A 12,389-nucleotide genomic window follows, 5' to 3' on the forward strand; every position below is an offset into this window, starting at 1 on the left:
GTTTTGATCTTCATCATCATCTTGGCAGGGATTGATAATCAAGATAATAAATTTAAACAAATGGAAAACGAAGAGCCACAGTTTCTGATGACCACGCTCAAAAAGATGCCTGCAGTCTGTCATTATCCTGTAGCTGTTGCATGCATTCACTTTCACATGTGCCTGAATTTACTTTCACCACTATCCTGCCTTTACTGGACCCTCAAATAAACAGAAGAGTGAACCTAAGACATTACTTTGGTTGGATTACCGCTCCAAACTGTAGTATTTTGGGGTGGGAACTTCCTACTGCATATGAATGTTGCTCTAAAGTACATCTTTGATCTGTCTTTACAGCCACTATAACATAATTATTTTTTTCAAAAGTGTATTCCTTATTCACACACCCTGCCGCATGAAGTTCATGCCCACGAACACCATTTTTAATCACCATAAATACTTCTGTCTGATCAAAGGAAATTTCTGAACACAGAATCAGCTACAATGACACCCGCTGGAGCAAAATTTAAAATAAACATGTAAACAACCTCCTGAGATATGTTCAGCGGCACTATCACATCCTTTAAAAAGATGACATGAGAAGAAAAAAAATAAGGGGAGGGGGAAGAGGGAGGCTAGCCAGATTTTATCTTAGTGTAACAGATACTTAGACTAGTAAATTAAACATGTGGGAATGTTCCCAAACACTAAGGGCAGCTGACAGGGAATGGCTTGTGTCTACATGAGAAAACTAAGTTCGTACGTTTCTGACACCGGGTGTCTGCGTATAAACTGCTTTTTGAGAATGGTCTCCCACTCCAAGCCATACCTGGGAACCATTTAGAAAAACACTAGCTGGCACGAGCCAGAATTCTGCCCAGAAACATTTCAGCACTTCGGCAGTATGGTATCGTGTTCCACAGTTGAAGAACATTCCTGGGAACATTCCCAGGCATCCCTGATTTTACTAGCATGGAAGCAGCCTAAGATTTCCAGATGCTTACTAGAATAAAGCTTTGCTACTTGGACAGTATCTTCTGAACAGAGAACCCTTGCAAAATAAAAAATATAGGCTTATTTATGGCAGAAATGACTATTACAGTAACAATACCGCCTAAAAGGGATTCCTGGTCCAGTTTGGAATGAGCACCATTCCACACTTGCCAGAAAGCTCTGTGTTCATTAGACCTCTGTTGTGCACCCTCACGCTGCTGTTAGCCTGGCACAAACAACGACAACCCCAGCAGTTAAGAAAGACAGCTTGTAGATTGAACACAAACACCTCTGGAAGAAGATTTTAACTCTGGAATTAAAAAAGGGATCTCAAAGCATGAACTAATACACCACCTATAATGAGAAATGTTACAAAGTGCTTTTGCTAGTGAAAGCACAAACACAGCAGTGCTTCCTGCCCACAAACTCTGAGGCTTCTCTTTTCTTCCTCTTCACCTCTTTCACCCTCTTTGTCTCTTTTGATCAGTACACCAAAGGTATAATTCTAACACAGAGAGACAAACCAATCCTAGCTGCCATGCAGCTACATCTTAGTGCTGCAACAGAAAAGTTCTGCAAAGAGAACACAAGGAATCACTAGGAAAGGAAAACAGAGCACTCTGTAAGTCTTTGACTATGCCCACTCTTGTCCGTCTGTCCACACACGCCTCATTTAAAAGAAAAGACAAGAGTAGGACTGGAAAAGGTACACAAAATGGAGCAGAGGTGGTTAAAGACACTGAACAATTTCTATCCAGTAAACAGTGAAGTAAACTGGAAGTACTTGCCACAGCATACTGTGGATACTAAAATTCAAAAAGGAACTGGACAAACAGAAGAATCAGAGAATGAGTTGGCAGGGACCTTAAGGCCTCTGTAAGGTCTCCCTGCAGCCTTCTCTGCTCCAGGCTGAACAAGTCCAGCTCCCTCAGCCTGTCTTTGTAGGAGAGAAGTAGCATCAAGAAATACTATATAAAAGGCAGCGGTTTTGGCTCAACACCTGGAAATGTGGGGTCTATACCGGGTGAGTAGCACCAGATGTTTGGTCTGTTCTCCTGCTCCTCCTGGGCACACGACACTGGCGATTCTCTGAGGCAGGATGTTAGGCTAGCCAAACCTTTTGCCTGACCCAGTATAGCTGCTCTTACCTGGATTTAATTGAGCTAGCACGGAGAGCGATGCTGGTAAGGATCTCGTACCACAGCCTTCCAAACAAAGCATCCTGGGTGGTTCCCCCTCACGGCAGGTCCGTAGGCTGGCTCCTGCTATGCCGCCCTTGCTGTTAATCTCGATCTGCTAGAACAGAGCTGTTTGATGCTTGCATATCTGTGCTACAAGCACAACTTACTTCTGATGGGCAGGCATATCCAGATTGCACAATATTTTACATACTTCCAATAGCTTTTGCCACGGCCTGGTAAAGGGAGAGACATTTTATCATTCACTTTGCAGCAGAAAACTAAGGAGGCTTTCCTTTTTTATTTTTATTTTTTAATATTCCCAATATAGAGTGTGGTTAACAGATAATACATTTGAAACTTTGAAAAAAGCACTGTCAGAGAAATGCATTTAGAATACAGTCCTCTGAAATATCCTCCCATAACCTAATTGCCACTGGTGTGGCACAGCTGAGTTTTCTGTTTGTATAGGAGGACCATGGTGATTTGTATTACAAAAAAGCTATTCAAGATTACACAATTTCAGTTAAAACGATGAGGCACTGGGTGAAATTAAGCAGATGCACATCTAGCTGGGGGATCAGTATCTAAAACTATCAGGGCTTAAAAGCAGATGTCAACTGTTATTTGTACACACCTAACTATAAAATCCTGATCTTGGATGGGCTCTCTCTGCATTTTCACAATGACAGCAGATTTGACCAAAATTTGCACACTGAACAAATTATTTATTCACATTGCAACACACTGTTTTGCTTTGGTGTTTCTTGTTTGTTTTTTAGAACAGAAAAATGCACAAGAAGGCCCTTCCTGCAAACAGGGCTGGTTATCCTGCAGTTCTTCCTATGTGCCTTTTAATCGACGAGTGCCACATCTCCCTACCCCCGTGAGCTAAGCCAGTTAATCAGGCGGGCTCCCCTTCGCCCATGACAGTGCACGTCGATAGGACTTTTGTTAAAGGACAGAAGTTAACACATTTTACTAGTTTTCTGTCCAGAAAGCACTCCATTTTTTTGAAGAGATATCAGTTTAGCTAATCACTTAAGCCTCACGTTTGATAACAAGGAAGCTTAGGTGCCAGAAATAGACACATTTGCCAATTAAACAGAAAAACAAAAAGCAACCTCATCTAGTTGGTTGCTCTCCCTTTCAATGTGCTAGTTGAACAGGTTGCATTTATTTCAATTTTAATGCATAATGCACGTGTGATTTGTTATATTCAATTTCCTACAGCACTGAGGTGAAGGGCAAAGGCCCCACAATGAAAAGGTTTTCTTTCCTTCTGAAAACACTTTCCGTCATTGTCAAAGGAGAGCGTATGTATAAGAAACATCATTAAAAATGCACCATTTAAAAATCTGTAATTTTGAAAGCTCTAAAAGGTGGAATTGATGCTCGCAATACTAAATCAGAGTTTTCAGATAGTGTCTGTCTCCCAGAAGCCTTGGAGACACATGAAGTGTAACTTCACAGCTGTGTTAAATGACCTAAAATTAACACTGCCATCAGAGCTGGTGAACCCGGGCCAGGAACAAGAAGAACCTTTTCAGCAGTAACAGTCTTAGAGGGATCTTAAACTACTGACTGAACTGAGGATGGAGTCAAGAAAATGCCTTGACAGATATCACAAAATAAATCAATGGCCAATCCTGCCACATCAAAGTTTCTTCAGCCCGGTCCAGCATTCCCTCAACTAATTCATGTAGGAAAGCATCGCCAACTTCGAGTTATTCAAAATCTTTAGACTGTGAAACACCTTCTATGTAGAAAAATATTTTAAAATGGCTTAAAAATCTTGAAAGTTATTTGAAACAAAAAAATGGCATTTTCATTTGCTTTCTTTGATTTCCAGTTCCTGGTATGCTTGCATTTTCACGAGTTTTGTTTTTTCCCTCTAGCCTCAGAAGCCGTAGAAACTCAGCATTTTGAACAGGAAAGCTAATAGCCCTGTGCCATGACTCTAGAGATGGGCTTGAAGAAAATTCCCAAGTGTCACAATGTTAAAAATCAAAAAGCTGGCAAAATACCTCAGATCTGAAGAGGTGAAGAAATATGAGTGGCACTAGACGGACTTGAACAGCTGTACATATTTCATCCCAAGATTTTAAATTTTCTGTCAAAATATTACAGTGAAAAACTAACATTCTCCATGGAAAGCAGATATTTTTGGTGAAAATGCTATTTTATCAAAACTCCACTTTCCATTAAACACAGTTTTGACAGAAAATTTTCAGCTATCCTTATTCAGTGTTATGCTCTGTAGTTGAAAACGTTAGCAGCTTTTTTAGGCTGTCTCTACAACTGCAAAGATTTATAGGGTCTTGGCAAAGATGGATAACAGGAAAAATTCTGATTTAACCACTAGTCCCTTCATATTACACATATTCCTGGAAATTATTTTTACTTACTTTTAATAGAATAGATGATAGTGACACAGCACAGCAATGCTACTTCAGCAAAGCAATTAATATTTTCTTTCTTTCTTTTTAAAAAATTCCTGAATAGTACTAACACAGCATCTCTCCTCTACTAGTGAAGCATTGGAGACTCTCACTTTGGCTCAACAAACTAAGGGGTCATTGCTCACCTAGTCAGCTCCTGGTACCACTGGTCGGGGAGTTGAGTTTGGGAGTCCTGTAGGTGGAGTTTTGCCCCTTCCTCAAATCCTAAACAAAGGTATTCAGGGCAGGACCATCCAGACATGTCTGCTGGAATTACGCAGGCCTCCCTGGGCTGTGCTCTGAAAGCAGGCTGGCTGTTGCGGACCGGTTGTATCACATTACTGTTACAGCTCAGTTTGAAGTAAAACTGGAAAAACAAAACAAAACAACACAACAACGATGACAAAAAGATCTGGAATCAGAGGTGCAAATCAGAGGTATTTGGAAAATCAGAAACATGTTTTTATAGAAAAGGAGAAAGAAGGCTAGAGAACTTTTGAGTAGCGTGTTTTACACAGCTCTTTTTTTTTTTTTTTTTTTTTAAGATTTCCAAAATCTATTCACAAGGTGTCAGGACTCTGCAGCGTCCAACATTGCCTGCTAAACCTTCCCTAAACTAGAAGTACTTGGGAACAAGGCAGATCTCATTAGGAAGGAGGTGAAAGAGAAGCCACCGCAATGACCAGCACCCAGTTTAGTGCTGGCCTTTGCCTCAGGTTGCACAGGGACGATTCCCAGGCAGAGGCCCAGAGGACACTTCCATCCTTAGCACTCCTGGGCCACTTCTGTTGCACAGGAAGAGTGCTGGGATGTCAGCTGGGCTCAAGTGAAGTTGGGGGGTGCATTCAGAGCTGCTACAACTAGGGAAGCATCGTTAGGGGCAGCGGAGTCATACGGTGCTACAACCAGCTGAAAAGGTGACCTGCACTTTGCTGCCGATGTCAGAACGTGCATTTCTCATGCCGCTCCTTCCTCTTCATCCTCTGCTCAGATGAACTCACCCGGTCACGGTGGTTAGCAAAGGTACCCAAGCTTACCTCCAGTTACTGTGTGGCAGGGACAGGCTACAAGAACCTTTTAACCTGACAGTTACTAATACAGCCAATCTGCAAGACAGGCATGTGCCAGCAAAAGTAAGGCACAAGCCATATACGTAACACTTTAGACCTAAAAAAATACAACACCCCCCCTCATCCCGCAAGACTGAATGCAGACCTCAGAAGAGGAATGTCTCCACATAATGTCACACTCCAAATAGATTAACTCAAAAATGATGCAAGGAAACAACTGCCTGTTTCCAAATCAGAGATCCGTGCGCACACACAGACACACGCAGACTTTTTGCTAATTGTCTCTATGGAACCCCTAAATATCCACTGACATTATTATAAATCCTTCCTTCCTGCAAGCCAGCATTCCCCAACCCGTTCCATCTCTCACTTCCCCCACAAAAATGACAGACTGACTCTAATCTCCCACCTGCATAAATCTCCTACAGACAACCACAAATATTTTAGCTATGCTGATTTATGGAAGCACGAGCAAGACTAAACCAGGAGATATATCCTCCATGCACAATGACTGATGGCTTGCTGCAAATCTTTCCATTTAAAGCACTGTCACTTTTGCAGTTCCATAGAGAGAGAAAAAAGAGGAATAAAATAACACTCAATAATGCAACTTATGGCAGCTCCTAGAAAAAAAAAAGGCATTTGTGCAATCTGATTTCTTCCAAGATTTCCTGCATAAAATCCTTGCTTCTAATTGAAGAAATTCTGCTTGGGAGAGAATGTGAAGACAGCTGCAGGACCCCCCAGCCTTCCTCCTCTCCCCCCTACACCAACCATCCCATTTTCTGACTTTAACTGACTGTGGCAGCCTTGATTTACAGCCAGTGGGAAGTTGACTTTTTCACCAGTGCTGCCTGCTTTAGTACCTGTGGACTGAAAGCACGAATGATCCCCGAATTCAGAACAGTTAATGGCACTGATCTCCCCAAATTCAGTGGGCCACACGTTGAAGGGCACTGTGCACAGGAAACTCCCCTTGACCCCAGAGAATGCCCATCGTAGCTGGGTTTAGTTTGACAACACGATCAAGACCATTGAGTTTTCTTATGGCATGTAAGCAGAAAAGGCACAAACTGTCCAAACAAGAGACCTGTCAGCATCTGGTTCAGCATCCCCATGCCGTGTAAGGGCCCCACAGAGGCAAAAGCTTTTTCAGAAGAGACTGAATTCATTTAGCTGCTCTGAGACAAGCTGTTTTAAGACGTTTCCCCTTTAGTGTTTTGCACAAGGCCATCAACAGGGACAAGTAGTGCTTGTCATAAAACGTTATTACTCTTCTGCTGAGTAACTGACACTTGCAGTTCCCAAGAAGTGGGCTGAGACCTGAAGTCTCAGAGCAAATAAAGGGGTTTCTGTATTCCCTGCTCCTCTGACACCCTTTTCCTAGCACTGTTTCCTCTTCTGCACCTTCCCTGCAGTGGGCTAAGTTCTCCCTGCTAGCTCGCTGAAAGCCACAACTTCACCTGTTGTCACATGCATGTTAGTGGTGTGTCAGCTGGACAGCTGCGTGCTTCTTGTTCTGCTGCAACTAACTGTCCAGTAAGGAAAACCTTACAGCAGGACCACTGATCATACTCCTTTTAGTCAAGGGTGAAGTTTAACTGACTCACCAACATGTTGCTGGGCACAAATCACCTGCGTTCTCTGACTCCAAGTTACTAGCTGGAGAGAAAAAAAAAAAAAAAAGGAAAAAAAGAAAAAGAAAAAAAGAAAGAAAAAAAAAAGAGGGATATTAGTTAAAAAGAAGAGCAATGGATATTTTATTTCTTTGGAATGGAAAGCAACACATGCATATCTGAAATGCAACGGTTGTTTCAGGGCCTGTTACATGGTCTACACGGTCTATTATATAGAAATTGGGACTAAATTTCCTCTCCAGGCGCTGTGAATAATCACTTCCGTTCTTTAGGTCTTAACTTCCTCAATCAGTAAAATGGAAAAAATTATATATACCCTCCTTAGAAATGCGTGCAATGACAAACCTTTATGCAATAGCTAATTGTGCAGTATCATCAACAGAGAAAGAGACCAGCTGCCAAGTATCTTGGGACACATTCCCATCCGTATCGGTGACAAAGTTCCACATGCTTGCTTTAGGGTTCTCACCCAGTACCCAGCGGTGAAACTTTTCAATACCTGTTGTAACAGGAAAATTTGTTTTCCCTTGCTATGCATAAATATGAAACAAAACAGTGGTAGCATTTTTAATTGTTCCTGCCAGCTTGTAAATCCAACTCAAAGATGTGAAAATGAGGTCCTTATTTAAGAGGAAATGAAAAAATATCCCAGTAACAGACACTCCACTAAGGCCCAAGGACAGAACTACACCTGGATTTTCTGTTAAATATCAATATTTAACATATATTAATTTTATATCCATATTTTGTTCTAAAAGTAACTTTATAAAGCGTTTGCAGATTTTCTTTGGGTCACCTGCTTGAAGTGGTGAAGTAATGCATGCGGTAAGCAGGATCTATTTAATATTATTTAATAGTATAAGAAGAGGTGAAAAAAAGGTACTGAGGGTTTTGAGAAGTTTGGCAGGGGGAAAGAATGATCCCCAGCATGAGGGCAGTACCCTGCCCTCCCAACTATCTTTTAGCATGAAGACCTTTTCGGTTCATGTCAGGCTGATAGCAAGAGACTTACAATTCTGACAGTTATTCCAGTTGGGTACAAAATACTAATTTCTCAAATCTGCTCAAAATGGCCTATGTTGGTAAACTGCGCTGTTGCAAATCAGGTGCCCGTGTAGGGGCATATGAGCACGATAAGGCTTAAATTGATGCTTCCAGGGTGATACTTTGTTCTCTGCATCTTAACATGCATCCTGCCTCTATGGCTGTACTGCGATTGCGTAGCTGGGCTAGAGAAAAGATCGATTCTACTAACGCAAAAAATTGAAGGCACAGTCTTTGACAAGCACAAATTGTAATTAATGTACTTGCTGTGAACTAGCTGCTGCCAGGAAAAAATGAATAGAATTTTGGCTTAAATAGCCTAGAAATCAAAGAACAGTTCCAAAGAGGTCTACATAAAAAGCCGTATGGTAGCAACTCAAAGGGAAAAATAGAAAGGTCTTAGCCAAACCATGAAACATCAAGGCAATGGAAAAAAGAAAAAAAATATTTTTTTATTGCTTTTTTATTTCTATTAGTCTTCTTTTGGACACATGGGCAATGATCTCAAATAATTGTACATAGCACTACTGAAGCCTTGGGTTATGTGTGAGCTCACACCCATACATGTCCGAACAATAAAAAACAGTTCTACAAGAAGATTATCGCTATGTCAGAAACACACGTACGATGTATAAATAGACCTTGTGGTCAGGGTTCAGGACTGAGCCTGCCAGATACGACAGATAGAATATCACCTCCAGAATAATCCTAGTTTAAATTCTGTCCATTATTCGGAATGGATCTGAGCAATTTTTGCTGAAAGTTCTTGTATTGCCCCAAAAAGCACGCTTGAGATCAAACCTCGCGTGCCCACGTACATGTATACATAAGAAAAAGCTAAGGATCCAACTTATTAACTTAAAATGACTTCAACACAGAGTGTAATGCCAAAACATACAGTTGAAATTTCCCTCCATTTTAATTATGTCCTGTCTGCAGCTAAGATCATCACGCACATCCAGCCTCTTGGTACCTAAAGATCATTTTATCACCGATATATCGGAGACTAAATGCAGCTAATATGAGCCGCAGCACATAGGACCTGATCACTTAGCATATACAGAGTGTGAATGTGAACAATGCGCTCATAGTGAGGCTAATGTATTATTTAGCTGGTTAGATCACATTCCCACATGGTTCATAACTACAAATCATCAGCTCAAGACAGGCACTCCTAAAAAGAAGAAATTTTGCACTTTTGGGAAAAAGTTCGTGAGTAATTTTTAGAGAAGACAGCAACAGCTGCTGTTAGGTTTGCTGCAGTTTAGACAGGAATTCTTCAGTCGCACACAGTGGATTATTAGCTGGAATTTGAGCATACTGAATTATAAAACAATTCTAACATAGTACGGAGGAACAAAATTCTTGAAACATTTTTTCCAAAGAAAAGGGCAAAGTTGTTCCTGATGTAGCAACAGCACTGCAGTATTTCATTGCTAGCAATTAATCATCTATATTTTTTCTGTTTAATTTGTTTAAATAACGATACTGTTGTTTACTAAAAGTAATATTGTTTTGAAAACAAGGTTTGTATGATGGCCAGAATGGAAAGTTTGCCACAAACATAGCTAAATGTTTACGGAAAAATCAGTAAATCGGAAAAACCAGGCAGGGCAGTGGCAGGTTCATGCTGGGAAGAAATTGTTGCTGCTCCAAACTCCCATGCCAGATTGTAGGACGCTGCTGTGAGGTCACCTGCACAGATTCACTACAGAACTCAAAGACACCAAGTGATCTATTTTATGCCCGGTAAGGAAATGAGATGCTAGGAATAGTGTCCACCAAAGTACCTGGTTACTGACTGCAGTGAGAGCTCTGTGTGGTCAGCAGAGCCCTCCCTAGCTCTGCCTGCATGGGGTCGTGCTGCAGACTTGCTAACACACGGCCAGGCTCACCTTGAACGTGTTGCCTGTTTACATGAGACACTTTGGAAGCACATAGAACCAGAGACAGATCACACCGGGATAAATGGATCAGGTCAGTTCCTATCTCAGACTGAAAAAGAAACTCCTTAATGAAAACTATTTAAACCAGAAGTTAAACCGGGGGTATGTTTATACAATGAAATGGTGAACAGCAGTCAGAAAAGTTTCTGGAATTCTAGAAAGGATTTAAGTTCTGAATCAAGAGCCAGGAATTTCAAACTGGAGGCAGCAACTCTTGTGACTACTCAATTCTTTCTGACTGGCAACCCATTCACAAATAAGAAGGTACATGTTTATGGTTCACTTACCAAGAACGAGGACCAATTTTAAATGAGCTCCAAATGACAATGCCATTGAGTTCTGAGGCAAAACCCACTTAGAGCTGCGTGACTGACAAATGAACTGCACCCTCAAAGAGGAACAAACAGGCCCCAGGAAGAGAACTTCTCTCTATTCCGACATTCTGCAATAAACTAAACACAAACAGTCCACTGCTCTGTTCTGCCCATCAAGCTCTTTGAACACAAAACACAGAGCCCAGATAGCACGGCAGTCCCCATCTCAGTTCTTCTCGTTTCCTCCTGAAGGCTTCATGATCTCACTGCTAACTTATTGATCTTGGTTCTATGCACAAAATGGGTACACACTGGCTGACCTCTTAGCGTATTTTTCTTATGCTGCTGGGTGCACTCCTTCTGACATCTAAGTATTTTTGACTTTGCCTTTTGAAACGACTTGTGTACTGGAAAGGCAGGGAATATTTTTTCATGAAAAGAAGAGGAAAATAGTGTTTGGAATGGTAGCTTTCTTACTCATTTTGAAATCTAAGAAGAAAGGTTCATGCATGAAAACAGCGTACCATATTTTGCACTTGTAAGAAAAATTTTGACAAACTGAGGGATCTGTAACTTTACAACCTGGATTTTTACCCCCTGTGCAGGCACCGAGGACACTGCTGATACTCTCCAGGTGTGGATTCTGCATGCCAAGAGAGACAGATCTGTAAGCATCAGCTGAGCCCGCATCTGCCTGCTCCTTCGCTGCAGGCTGCAGAATTGATGTTATAATAGGTAGACTTCAAAACTGAAAAGAACGTTCCTTTAAACACGAGGGTCAGATGGTTCTGATCAAAAGAAAATAAATCAGAAAAGCAAACAAATGTACTCAGTAAGCCAAGTTTCACTATGAAAGACAAGAGGGTCTTCTTTCTTTATTTTTGTTTTGCCTGTTCTTGCCCTTATTATACTTTAAGTAATGGTTTTGGGAAGGAAACTTCAATACATCCCATAAGAAAGCCATAGCCAACCTACAGAGTATGTTAACCGGAGGGAGGGGTAAACTACTCTGGATATTCTAATGAATGAAATTATTTAATAACACCAGCTACTATTGCTAATTTATAAAATCTTTCTTGATCTTTAGCACTGTATTTCACTCACTTGAGAACTCTTGACAGCTGCTAAGACACCTTCCAGCCATCCAATTAGGGCAGAGGAATGGTACAATTCGAGTAATGAATTTCAGAATTTGTCAGAAAATTAGAGAAAATGGTCTTTTTTTTTTTTTTTTTTTGAGAAAAAGGTACTATAGCTGACATGTAAAATATTTCCTGAGCAGTGGTACTGAGGAAATACTTGCACATGTCAAACAGGCTCAAACCTGGGTAAGACTAAATCTAAAACGGCTCACAGGGCTGATGGAAGTACTTCTTAAGACAGTCACAGACAACTAGGCAGGTCTGTTGCAGGTTTTATTTTTGGCTTGGTTAAATGTGATGTATAAGATTATCAGATGTACTACAGAGAGATGAAGCAGTATAGAATAGAGTCAAGATCTGGGCTATTTAATGAAACACCTTGTTAGAAACTGAGGTACAAAAGGGGACTGGATCATGCAAGCCTCCGAAGGCCCAGGCTGAAGGCCTGATCAGCAAACTGTTGTCTGTATTTATCGAAGAAAGTTTATCCAAGTACTAAAACCTTTCAACTGTTCTGGATGTTTTCTTCTATTATAACTGGGAAATTTACACATCCAGAGGATACACTTCCCCTTCTCTTGAACCAAATTCATTTCTGTTACTACTGCAACCACAAAGCGTAATGTACTGCTGACATGCAAGTTC

The 12,389-nt window shown here is 41.0% G+C and overlaps 1 long non-coding RNA gene across 1 annotated transcript in view; it reads right to left on the reverse strand.

Annotated features, from left to right (window-relative positions):
• LOC106044615 (uncharacterized) overlaps positions 1-12,389 on the reverse strand; it is a 145,169-nt gene that overhangs the window by 17,369 nt on the left and 115,411 nt on the right. Inside the window, exons 12-14 of the long non-coding RNA XR_010826377.1 lie at positions 7,272-7,323; positions 4,738-4,958; positions 2,121-2,386 (exon numbers count right to left, since the gene is read on the reverse strand). This is a non-coding gene — a long non-coding RNA (uncharacterized lncRNA). The remainder of the gene's footprint in view (positions 1-2,120; positions 2,387-4,737; positions 4,959-7,271; positions 7,324-12,389) is intronic.

Source organism: Anser cygnoides, chromosome 23 (genome assembly GCF_040182565.1).
Source record: "Anser cygnoides isolate HZ-2024a breed goose chromosome 23, Taihu_goose_T2T_genome, whole genome shotgun sequence".
Taxonomy (NCBI): Eukaryota; Metazoa; Chordata; class Aves; order Anseriformes; family Anatidae; genus Anser; species Anser cygnoides.